Genomic DNA, 12,728 nt, shown 5'->3' on the forward strand with positions numbered 1-12,728 from the left:
TCCTAATGAACTGCTGGTCTTCACCCAACATTTAGAAGACTGAAGAAACTGGAAGCTGACATTTGAAAATAAACGGTGGTGGCAGCAATAGTAAGATAGATGCACTCGCCAACAAGAGGTGAAGACGGAAAGGCAAACAGCACTACTGTTCCCTTGGATCTCTTTACAATTGGACTGATGCTGTCTTCTGTTTCTCTATGCTGAAGGGAAAGCATGTATAGCTTAGCTGATTTCAGACCCAATCAAGTTAACCTTCAGGATTAACATTTGTAATCCTGGTCTCCAAAAATCATCAGAATTGTTTAATAGTAACTTCTTGCCCTCCCTAGACAGCCAACCCTCACTTCCTTACCATTATCACCCTAGTGGATGAGGGGCAATGTGTTTCCGGGTCCCTGAGGTACAAACATTCAGAGACCTAGATAGAGTGTTAGTAACTGCCTGCAACTTCATACCACATTGGTTAAGAATTTTACTATGTTGTGGGCTGGAGAGATGGCTCTGGTATGTGTGCGTGTTGGTTCCCTCCTTCTGTGAGGAGAAATACCACCAACCCAAATCATAATGGCCAAATTAACTAAGGCAAACAAATAATTAAAGCAAGCTTCTTTATTCATGAATGTAGTCTGCCTCCCTTTGAGACAGACATTTGCCTGATGGTTCCTGAAACAGGCAGTATAGAGCCATTTCTAGTTAAGGTTACAGGTGGGGCACAGCCCAATCTTTGAGAAATAGGTTTAATCATCAACAGAAATGAACCTAGTGTATCTTTATTATAAGATGGCTTCCAAGCCCAAAATGGAGGTTGCCTCATCACTTCCACCTTGTGGATCCAGTAATGAAACTCAGGTCTCCAGCCTTCACACCCGGTACTTACTAAGCTACCTCACTGGCCCTCATAGTGAGGATTTTCACTGAAGTCCTCAGCAACATGGGAGCTGCAAAGGGAGAGTCCTATACCTGTGCCCCCACTAGAGTCTATCCCCTTTTGTTCCTCAGCCTTTGAGCACATTTCTGTTCTCTTGTCAATGTTGACTAACGTCCTTTGCCATGCTTCCCTTTCTCTGTCCTTGATCTCTTCACAAAACACTGAGAAGATTTTTAGAGAAACAAAACACTACCTAGGTCTGCTTTCTGGGGATAGCCAATGCAAAGACCATGCCATATCTTCCTCCTTGAGCAAGGTAGGGATGTCCCCTGGGCTGTCTCAGCTTTGTCCCCCACATAATGAGAATAGATGAAGACATTGGAATCGAAGAGCAAAGATGTTCTGAGAAGAGACACTTGGGACTCTCGTTCTGACCATCACACCATTGGACCCTCGCTCTGACCATCACGCTATTGACACAATGATGCCAACGATGTTAGAAATTCCCCAGGGATCTCACATTGGGAGAGGGCAAAGGCTGTGAACTTAGCACTAGTCCCAGGGGAGTTTGTCCCACAAATTGTCATACCACCTTGCAAGAGATCCAGCAGCCCAGACAATGAGGGTAGACATGAGAAACCTCAACCTAAACTTCACGTTAGGACCAAGGTCATAAATGAGCTCTTCGCTTGTCTCTCTTCCCAGTGTGACCACCTTGAAGCGAACCCTTTGCTCTGATTTGCATTATGACCTTATCTGTTCAATGACCTCCCTCAGCATGCTGCCAGAGCTCAGCTGTTGACCCTAATACAGCCATTCACGATATGAACATCAGCCAGGAAGGAGTTTCATGTGTCTTCAGTGAAACCACACAGGTTTAAGTGCCCAGCAATTGCATTCAACAAACATTGGTCCTTGCAAATCTGGGGTGTTGCATTGTCCCTTGATCCAGTTCAGTTCCATTCTCCCTTATATCTCAGTAAGCATCAGCCTATATAAACCCTCGCCTCTCTCGGTGTGAATTTTTCTTTCTGCCTGGCTTCCCTCCTCTGTCCTTTGTCTCCCCCCTCTGTGTTTGGCTGATGGCAAATCAATGACACATTTTTCTTTAAACAGCCTACACTTGGTACTTTACTACCGACCACAAGGGCCCCCGCCTTTTAATTACTCCTGCTGAGCCCAGCACTATATATAACGCTAATGTTTCTGGGACTGCCAGCAATTAAAACCAAAAATAAATAACACATTACAAGCTGCAGACCCAGCTAGGCTCAGGGAAGGCTCTGGATGGAATGGAGGCTTTTCATTTGGAATCGTGATTTTCTCCAGGCCTTATTGAATATAAACACAAGCCAAGCAGCTGTCTGCCAGAGGTTGGGAGCAGAAAGCCTCAACTGAACTCTCCTTTCCTTGCTCTGGGCCTTAGGAAACTGACCGACATTCTTCAATCTGTGTTTCTCTATGCTGATGGGAAATATGGGAAATGTTCTAGAGCAAAGCTGACTGAACACACACACACACACACACACACACACACACACACACACATACAATGAACGTGTTGCCGCTGGCCCTGTATCGAAGTAGATTTATTGATTTTTCACTGTTATTTTTATTTTTTTCTACCTCAAATAAAATACTGAAAGAGCAGTTCTGGGGTATGTGTGTCTTACTTTATTTATTGAGTGGGAAGCTGGTACTGAAGAAGAACAATTATAAAACCCAGTTGTAGGGCTGGGGGCTATAGCTCAGCTGGTAGAGTTCTTTTCTAGTGCATCAAAAGACCTGGGTTCAAATCCAAGGATCACATAAACCCAGTATGGTGGTCACACCTGTAGACCCAGATTGCTGCCTTCTAACTGTCAAGAGGGCAACCAATATTAACTACCACCAGTCAGGAGTGTCCAATTTTTTTGAAAACTTCTGTATGCTTCTCCCCCTTTTTTTAAATATTTATTTATTATATTTATATGAGTACCCTTTAGCTGTCTTCAGACACACCAGAAGAGGGCATCGGATCCCATTACAGATGGTTGTGAGCCACCATGTGGTTACTGGGCATTGAACTTAGTATCTCTGGAAAGCAGTCAGTGCTCCTAACCGCTGAGCCATCGCTCCAGCCCTGGATGCTTCCCTTAAAGGTTGTGGCAGGACAGGCTCCTCCTAACAATAGCTAAGAAAATTTAGAAAGGTGGATCCCCTCCCGCACTGTGCTCCAGCAACAGAGCTCTGCTGTGGTTGAATCTCTCCTCAAGTCTTGCACCCTAGACTGCCAAGAAATACAAAATGCAAATTCAAACTCACCAGGCAAAGCCTTGGGACCTTTCCATCCTCTGCTGGTGTTAGTGGCTTGGCTGCAGACAAAGCATCTCTCCTAAAAGCAATACATGCCCACCTTCGCCCAGGTTGACAACAGCAAGATTGAGACGAGGCTGACGCTGGCGTGACACCGCTGGATTTTTTTTTTTTTTTCTTTCCCTTCAAGGAACATGAGTCCGCTCTCAGCCCTAAGCCAGAGTGTCTCCACAGAGAACAAAGCTGATTACTGTGACAGGGCCTTTATTGTAGTCCTTGCTGGTGGAGATAAACTAATATAAGGCCAAGGGGGGTGAGGTGAGCTGTAGGGGAAAAAGTACCAAGGACAGAAGCCAAGAAGGACCACACAGCTCATTGGCTTCCACTGAACATTGATTCCTCCTTCTAATAGAAGGGAGCTGTGAATGACTTGTGCCGTGTTTATTGAATAAGAACCAGCAGAGAGGAAGGGGTAGAGCACTGGCCTAGCATGCCCAAGGTCCTGCTTCTATCTCCAGCACTGAACAACAAAATCATCTGTATCCGCTGCGGAAGATTTACAGTGTAAGTGCTGTCAGGGTCCGAGTCTGGGTCCTTGGCAGCCCCAGGAAGCCAGGCTCAACCATTCATCCCCAACAAGCAAGTCAGAGAGATAAGGGAGTGGAAAAAGCATGAAAAGGAGATTTGTTCAATGTGGCTGCCTTGGGAAGAGGAGCAAAGAGGTCCTGTGATTCCCTGGTTATGATGATGGATGGGATTTAAAATTAGATCTCCAGGTCCTGACATGGGGTTTAGGTTTAAGGAGAGAGGGAAAGAGTTTCCGTAACTAAGCAGTCCAGGTCAAACTCTGGTCCTGCCCAGCACGGAGGCATCAGTCTTCCCTGCAAGGTGGTCTGATAATTTTTAGAAACTTTAGGGAACATCTTCCTGGGAGACAAGCTTCTCCTCTGGCTGGCGCCGAGCATCAGCCCTCTCCTTCTCCAGCTTGAGATTCCCCTGAAATTTCCTGTTTTCTTGGGTCTATCGTTTTGATACTCTGAGAAAGCAAAGGATGGGACACATGACCCTTTAGTACAGTGGTTCTCTACCTTCCTAATGCTGAGACCCTTCAATACAGTTCTTTATGCGGTGGTGACCCCCAACCATAATATTATTTCATTGCTACTTCATAACAGTGATTTTGATGCTCTTATGGATCATAATGTAAATCTCTGATATACAGGATATCCGACCCCCAAAGGGGTTGCGACCCACAGGTTGAGAACCACTGCTTGAGCGTGTCTTCATTCCTGTCAGGGAGGTTCCAGTTAGAAGACAGCACTAGCTCTCTCTTGTACCACTTACCCTTCCCCATCACCCTTCAAAGCTCTATACAAGCTCCCTGCTTTAGGGAAACATTGAGGACAAGGGCAATGGATTCAGTCTGCAGGCAGCTGTCTGGCACAGCTCAGATAGAGGTACTGGCTCCCTTGCCGGTCCATCTATTTTTAAGCTCCATCCATCATCATCTTTTTTTCTCCATGGCAGGCTCCTGGTCCCCACCTCCACCTAGCTTGCCCTCTGATTGGCCTGCTTTCCTTGAACAAATGTTTTATTTCTCAAATTGATGGTTGCCCCGGCGCTGCAGCCCCCTGTTAAATGCTGGATTGAACATCAAACCTATTGAATGCGAGTGGAGATCGTTTTTCTTTTGTAAATATGGAATGGAATCTAGTTCCAAGTCGCTGCTCATGGTGTTGTTTCTTAGGGAGGGTCTTGTCATTTTGTAAAGCTCCTTCACGTTGGTTAATCTATGGCCATTCCCCTAACTTCAGGAATCACTTCTTTAGAACTAAAGTAGCCTGCTTCTTTAGATCCTGCCTTCCCTGCTCAATGGACCCAAGTAATGGCTTCAGGAAAGAAGCTTACAGATCACCTGACATTCTTTAACTGACTGTTCACTTAATCCCAGCAAGGCTAACTAACTGCTGACAAGAAAATAAAATATAGTTTTCAACTTCTTTCCTCACTTACCCTGTCTCCCTATAGAAAAACCCCAATTTCTAAGCTGAAAGTGAGCTCCGAGTCTTATGTGGACCCATTTTGCAGGTTGTTCCTGCAACACCTGCACTATTAGCAAATCCCTCACTTCCTTGTCTATCTTTTATTCCCTCTGACCTTTTACTATTAAACATGTTGGTTGTTTGAGTTTTCTATACTCCAGAGACAGGTTCTCAAAAGGTTTGGGATGTAGGGTTCAAAGAGATTGCAGGTCAGATTGAGAGGGGTAAAATGTTTATTAGAAGATTTATTAATACTAAGGACAGTGTGACAAAGACTCCAAAGAGGATCAAGGTCACGAGGTAAGAGTTGGGGTCCCTTTTAAAGATCTAGTAGGAAGAGTAGGAGTTTCACGTTATGAGCCTGCAACAAGGCTGTCTACTTCAAGTGTCAGGAAAGGAGAACAGACTAGAGTGTGTGGTCACCAGTACCCCTTTTGATGCAAAGTCACTTCCCTGGTACATTGAAGAAATCTTTTAGCTAGAAATTCTTGGACAGTGCCCTCCAGTGTATTGTGATGTACCTTTAAGAGGGAAACAGCTATTGTAGGCATTGTGGCCTGAGAGGTAATTTGGTATAGATTCTAATATGACTGGTTAATCACACCTAGGTTAGCCTTGCCTTGAGCAACCAAGCCTTCATGAATTTTGTAAGTTTCAGGGCCTTCCTAAGACAAGCTATTTATTTCCTGAGTCTCATGAGCCTCCCTCTCTCATGGGGTTTTTCAACCCAGTGGAAATTGCAATACAACTCTAAAGACCATCTATAGGGAAGAAGCTTCTTAACTAAGAGACTATTAAAAGGATGACCTTGAACTTCATTCTGTTCCTCTTGCCTCTATTTCCTGAGTGCTGAGATCACAGATGTGTGCAACATGCCTGGTATATCCACTACTGAATATGGAATGAAGACCTTTGTGCATGCTAGACAAGTACTCTACCAACTGAGATGCATTCTCAATATCAAGTCCCTCTCCTTACTTTTGGACTTACTGAAGCTTAAGTATAAATGATTCACAAATAAAAACTGTAACGCAATAAAAGAAACCAGACCGAAAGTCCACACTTCTCACCTAGAGTCATAAAAGATGATATAAAGCAAAATGTTTTTCTGGTGTTAAATCTGTCATGGATTTTTAAAAATGTTTTGGTGGTATGTTTAATAATGAAAATAAAAAATCCAGTGTAAGGCTTTACAGCTTCAGGATGGCTATTATAACTGTATAGACATACATATTCCTCTAAAAGGTCTCTCAACCCTTTAATATTGTCACACCAAGCATGAGGCTCCCAGCATGTGAACTCCCAAAGACAAACGGCATTCAGGACATACCACTGACTTGGGAAAACTTCATGGAACCTTTTAAGTACCTATTCCCTTTGTACCAATTTGTAGCGACACTGCACTAGATTTTCTGCAGTCAACCTAACACTATGCTTGGCCCATGAAGAAGTTAATTGCCCTTTATTTCTTTTGTTCTGAAACCTTCCAGAGGCTTCACTTCCATGAAACAAACAGTAGAGGTAGAAAATACCAAGGCCGGTAACTAAGCCTCTTGCAGATGCATCAGGTTCTGGGAAATCAATAACCTGGGAAAATTCAATCAGGAAGAGATTCTCCCTGGCATCCATTCACTTGTTGTTGTGTGAGACATTTTCTCAAGAGTCATGACACTTTACATTCACTTACCCCCCAACAGACCAAAGTAACAATTGCTTCAAAGTCCAACTTGGTGAATGGATGAGTTTATTGGTGTTACTTACAGGAGTATGAATGAGGGATTGGTTATGGGAGCAGGGATGAGTCAAAGGCAACTATACTACTGAAAAGAATCTACTTCAACATAGATATGGTGGTTTAGGTGGGAACTGTCCCCTACAGACTCAGGTATTTGAATATTTGGTCCCCAGGGGATTGTGCTCTTTAGAGATATTATGGAACCCTTAGGAACCTTTACCTTTGCTGGAGGAAGTATATCAACAGAAATGACTTTGGGAGTTTATAGCTTTACTCTACTTCTAATTCATTCATTTTCTGTTTCATATTTGTGTGTGAAGATGTGATCTCTCAGCTTCCTGCTCTGACTGTCTGTTGCCTTGCAGACTCTCCCAGTGGAACCGTAGACCCTAATAAATTCTTCCTTCTGTAAGTTTCTTTTTGTAATATTTTATCATAGCAACAGAAAGGTAACTAATACAATGGAAAGCTTACTCAGGAAAGCTGACCCCTGAAGTCCTTTGCAAAACTTACTGTTAGCTCCATAGGTCTGAGAATATTCTCCAGGCTACACTACTCTTCAGAGTCTCATCTTCCAGTGGCTGTTCACTGCTTTCATAACCTTGAAGAGGGCGATTTGTGAATCTTGTAAGTTTCAGGAGCTCCCTAAGACTTGTGAGCTGTTTATTTCCAGAGTGCCATGAGCCTCCTTCCCCAGGTACTATTTCAACCCAAACAAAATTTCTACAAAACTGTAAAAATTCCCTATGGGGGAGGGGAAATTTCTCATTTAAGAGATAATGGGAGATTGAGTTGCTAATGTCATTCATTCATTAAGTCATTCAAGGATTCTTGGTAAGTACCTCCAAAGTTACAGAAACTATCACTTTAATATTTTTTTCTTTTGGGATCCTTTGACTTCTAGCCCAGCCTTATTGCAGGTTTTACTCAGATCACAGATGTATAAGAAATGTATGTTCTTCCATCCATGCATAAATATTGATCAAATGACTTTTAAATTATTTAATTGCTAATTGCACATCTGCTTAGAAATATCCTCTGCCCAATCCTCCTTCAAACAGCTGCACAAGAACCTGAACTGTAATTTCTCTAACACATCCATCAACATTTACGCCCAGCTCAGTACCACCTACAGAAATGTTCATGGCACTTAAAACCCACAGCTGGTTTTCAGGACTTACACACTATAATTCCCCAATTAACCAGGCTTAAAAAATCATTCCAGGGTGGACTAGGAATTATGTAAGCTACAGATGTAACAGTGATTATACCTAGCCCTTTCTGGATGTGGCTCACCCTAGCCACAGGAATCATTGCACAAATGCTAATTAGTTGCATTCATCAGGGATGCCCCATGTAGAATGTGGCAGTCCTTGGAGACCAGAAAAGTCCTGGGCTACTTTCTAAATGGGAAAAGAAGGCCAATGGCAAAGAGCCCGGCTTTATATCTTGTGTGTACCCAAAAGCATAATGAGATAGCATAGAGGGACTTTGCTAGATTTTGTGCTAGGGGCTAATTAAGCCATGCCCATTTGAACAACCTCTTCTCCCCTCCATTCTCACATTGCTGAAAGGAGGTGCTGAGACCCCTCAAGGAAGAGATCCTATCTGTGAATCTGTGATCTTCTGACTCCACCCATGACTGGATTCCAAGAATAGCAAGAGTTTATAGACCTCAGCTACCAGACTAAAACATCAGAGGGATGTGCATAACCTTCCCCCTACCTATATAAAAGTATACCTTAACTAAATGCTCCACTTCTCTCTACCTCCCTTACAGCATCAAAGACACAATTGATAAAACCACTTCCTCCTTTCTTTACAATGAAAAAATCCCCTATCATCCTTCAATGCCTCCCTAGAATCAGAGACGACTACAAGATACACTATGGGCTATTCATAAATCAATACCAGGAAACCTCTTCCTTCCTCTGAGACCTACAAAAAGAGAATCCCCACTCTACCTCATGGACTTGAACTCCACCATGCTGTGTACATGGTACTGGGACCTGAACATTATTCTGAGACACAGTTATACCATCTTCCCATGACATTAATACCTCTCCTAATAAATCGTTTACCCAGAAGAACAGTTTGCCTCAATGTACCCCTTGAGCCACAAATATGAGATCTTTCAGTTTTGTGGAAAACGGCAAATATCAACAGAAAAAGAATGGCTGGGGGCTGGGGATTTAGCTCAGTGGTAGAGCGCTTACCTAGGAAGCGCAAAGCCCTGGGTTCGGTCCCCAGCTCAAAAAAAAAAAAAAAAAAAAAAAAAAAAAAAAAAAAAAAAAAAAGAATGGCTGGAGGGCTCTTTACATCTATATAGAGAGCAGGAAACTGGTGCAATCTCCATGGAATTGGGAATGAGGCAGTGATGGCCTGAGTAAATGTCTGTCTTACTCCATTACCCACACTACTACCCATACCTGATTCAATATTGCTAAGCTTCTAGAGAGAAGTTCTCAATCTATAGGTCACAACTTCTTTGAGGGTTGAATGACCCTTTTGTCGGAATCACCTAAGACCATCAGAAAATATAGATATTTGAATTATGATTCATAACAGTAGCAAAATTATAATTATGGGGTAGCGATGAAAATAATTTTATGGTTGAGAGTCACCACAGCATGAGGAACCGCATTAAAGGGTCACAGCATTAGGAAGGTGGAGACCCACTGTTCTAGAGGTAAAACCAAGATGGTTGGTGTGTTACCCAGCATTTGTGTAAGCTCAGTATGAGGGAGACTAAATTCAAGGCCAGCCTGGTCTCCTGGTTTCTTTTTTTAAATAAAAGGTGTACAATGTGTGTGTGTGTGTGTGTGTGTGTGTGTGTGTCTGTGTGTCTGTGTGTGTGTGTCTGTGTGTGTCTATGTCTGTGTGTGTGTTTGTGTGTATGTTGTGTATACCCAGGTATATGTGCATGTGTGTGCACATCTATGTGGCTGTCAGAAGTTACTCGGGTATCATTCCTTGGGCATCATCTACCTTGTATTTCAAGACAGATTCTCCTTTTTTAAAAAGAACATTATTTTTATTTCCATATAGAGTTTCACAATAAAGAGATACTATGGTTTATCTTTCTTTCCCAGCTAGTTTAGAAAACATTTCCAAAGTATAATAACTTATTCATTCTTTGAGAGTCTCATACAATGTATTTTGATCTTCATCATCTCCTACTCTCCCTTCTAACTTCTTCTAGACCCACCCCCATCTCCACCTATCCTAAATTTTGTGTCCTTTTTCTATTTTCTGAAGATAACTCACCAAGTCCACCCTGTGATAATCACATACCTCTGCATGTATGATAATTCCCGGAGCATGGTTGACGTACCCAGGAACAAAGCCTTAGTGAAAACTCTTTCTTCCTTCTCCCAGAAGCCATCAATAGTTACTATCTCCTCAGACAGGGGTGGTCCATGAGCCCCTCCTCATCCATGCTGGAATGTTGACTGATTTGATCTTGTATAGATCTTGTGCACATAGCTATAACCACAGCTTGTGTGAGCTCATGAGTGTCAGGGATCTATCATGTCCAAAAAACTCTTTGACTCTTTGTCCCTCCCAATCTCTGGCTGTGGGTAATCTTTTTGCCCTTTTCTTTGATGATCCCTGAGCTTTGATGGAATATGATGTAGATTCCTGACAGGTCACTCCAATGAGAGTCTCTTAGTTTTATTGTGAACTGGCAAATTCAGTTAGCCTTCATGTGAAAAAAAACAAAAGGAAAAAGAAAGAAAGAAATGAGTATATCATAAGACTGAAGGCTTTCTCAGTGGTCCATTGTGAGATATTGGAGGCAGAGTGTAACTGATTTGCATATTTCTTCTGTGATGAAGTTTATAAATGACCACATCATATAGCAATATCAGAAGTTTCCACAACCTGATTACAGCATCTATAGCTAACTAGACATTCTTTTTTAAAAAGATTTATTTATTTATTTATTTAACATACATGATCATACTGTAATTCTCTTACAACACACTAGAAGAGGCATCTGCTCCCATTACAGATGGTTGTGAGCCACCATATGGTTGCCGGAAATTTAACTCCAGACCTCTGGAAAAGCACTCAGTGCTCTTAACCACTGAGCCATCTCTCCAGCCCTCTAACAAGTAATTATATAATTTTCAGCTCCTCCCCTTTCCCTACCATGTTCACTAGATGGTATGACCCCCCACCACACCTCTGTGTGGTTCTTTAAACTCTTTTGTAGGCATCAAATCTTCTTATATCCTTCCAGGAAAAGATTCTGTATGTCCAATCTCTACTAGGACTCCTGATAGCCCAAAGGACTTAAGCAGCCCATGTATAGCCTATGTCCTTACAAAGAGTAATAATAAAGTCGCAGCTAGAGCTTGTAGCTCCAGGTCTTTGGCCAATATCCTAAACCAATATTCCCAATGTCACTCGTCTCTAGAGAGATCAGCATATGAGGATTCTATCTAAAACTTTGCCAACCAGAGATATTCAATTACATTCCCATGTTCAAATACATTCTGACACTTATCTTTTTCTTAAATTTTTGCGTGTCGCATGTGTATACAAGTATGTGACTGTAGGTGGTACATAACATGGTGTACATGTAGAGGACAGAGGACAACCTCAAGTGTCAGCCCCATCTTCTACCTTGCTTGGACAGAATCTCCTGTTGCTTCCTACTCAGTATATCAGACTAGGTAGCCATGAGTTTCTGGGATTCTCTCATTTGCTCCTATCTCAGTGGAGAATTTCAGGATCACTTACATGCATTACTATGTCTGGTTTTCATGTGCATTCTGGGATTTGAACTCCGATCTTCACACTCACATGGCAAGCTAATCTACCCAACCCATCTCGTCTTTTCCTTCCTCAATGAAGGCCTGTGTTTGCCTGGCTTAGATCCTAATTTCTTTTTCTGCCTCAAAGAAGCTCTGAGACTGAAAGGAGATGGTTTGCCTTCTATTCAAAGGAGTACAGCCTCCCTTGCTTCAGCAAATGGCATTGACACTTGCATAAAACCTGAATTGAGATGCTTCAGAGTGGCTTGTGCATGAAGAAAGCCCTTTGCTCTGCTGCTGTCTGTCAGCCGCACCAGAGATCCTATGCCCCATGTCTCTTGTTCCACACAGAGAATCTTGGAGCCAGCCAACACACAGGAGGCAGGAATAGAGCCAGCTGCTTGACGACTTTAATGTTAAAATGTGTTGAACATTCACAGGCCACGGAACTCTGCTAAGTGAACCAAATGGGCTTCCCTAAAGCCATATGCTCCCTCCATCACCTCCCAGCTGCAGCCCTCCTGTGCACCGGGAATAAGCTTGCTGGGGGATGGCTCAGGAAGTGTAGAGGGTTTTTTTTATTTTTTTCTTTCCTGTTGAGCTGCTAATACCAGATGCTGATGTCACAATCAGAACTGGCAGAGAAAAGTCAAGCAGCAAGCAGAGCATTCCCCCAGAGAACAAGAATGTACCCGTTCCCTAATGAGTGCTTCTGAGAGGCATCTTTATATGTTCACAGCCCTGCTGCATCCTTAGTTAATGAGATCATTACAGAACTACTGAAGAGATGTGGTGGGGACTGGCTACGAGGTTCAACAGAACACTCTTCCTCTTGGATACACAGCTGGTCTACACCTGCCAATCTCCTTGCACAAAGGTGTGGCTGTTGGGGCTCAAGGCATGATACCCGTGGAGTTCAGTGGCACAGGTCTACAGTTCTAGATACTTAGGTGGGCGATGTAGAAGGATCAGAGGTTCAAGGTCAGTATGAACAAATGAGTGAGTCTCTGTCTCAAAATAAAATG

The sequence above is a fragment of the Rattus norvegicus genome, chromosome 12, assembly GCF_021556685.1.
Source record: "Rattus norvegicus strain SHRSP/BbbUtx chromosome 12, alternate assembly SHRSP_T2T, whole genome shotgun sequence".
In the NCBI taxonomy this organism is placed as follows: Eukaryota; Metazoa; Chordata; class Mammalia; order Rodentia; family Muridae; genus Rattus; species Rattus norvegicus.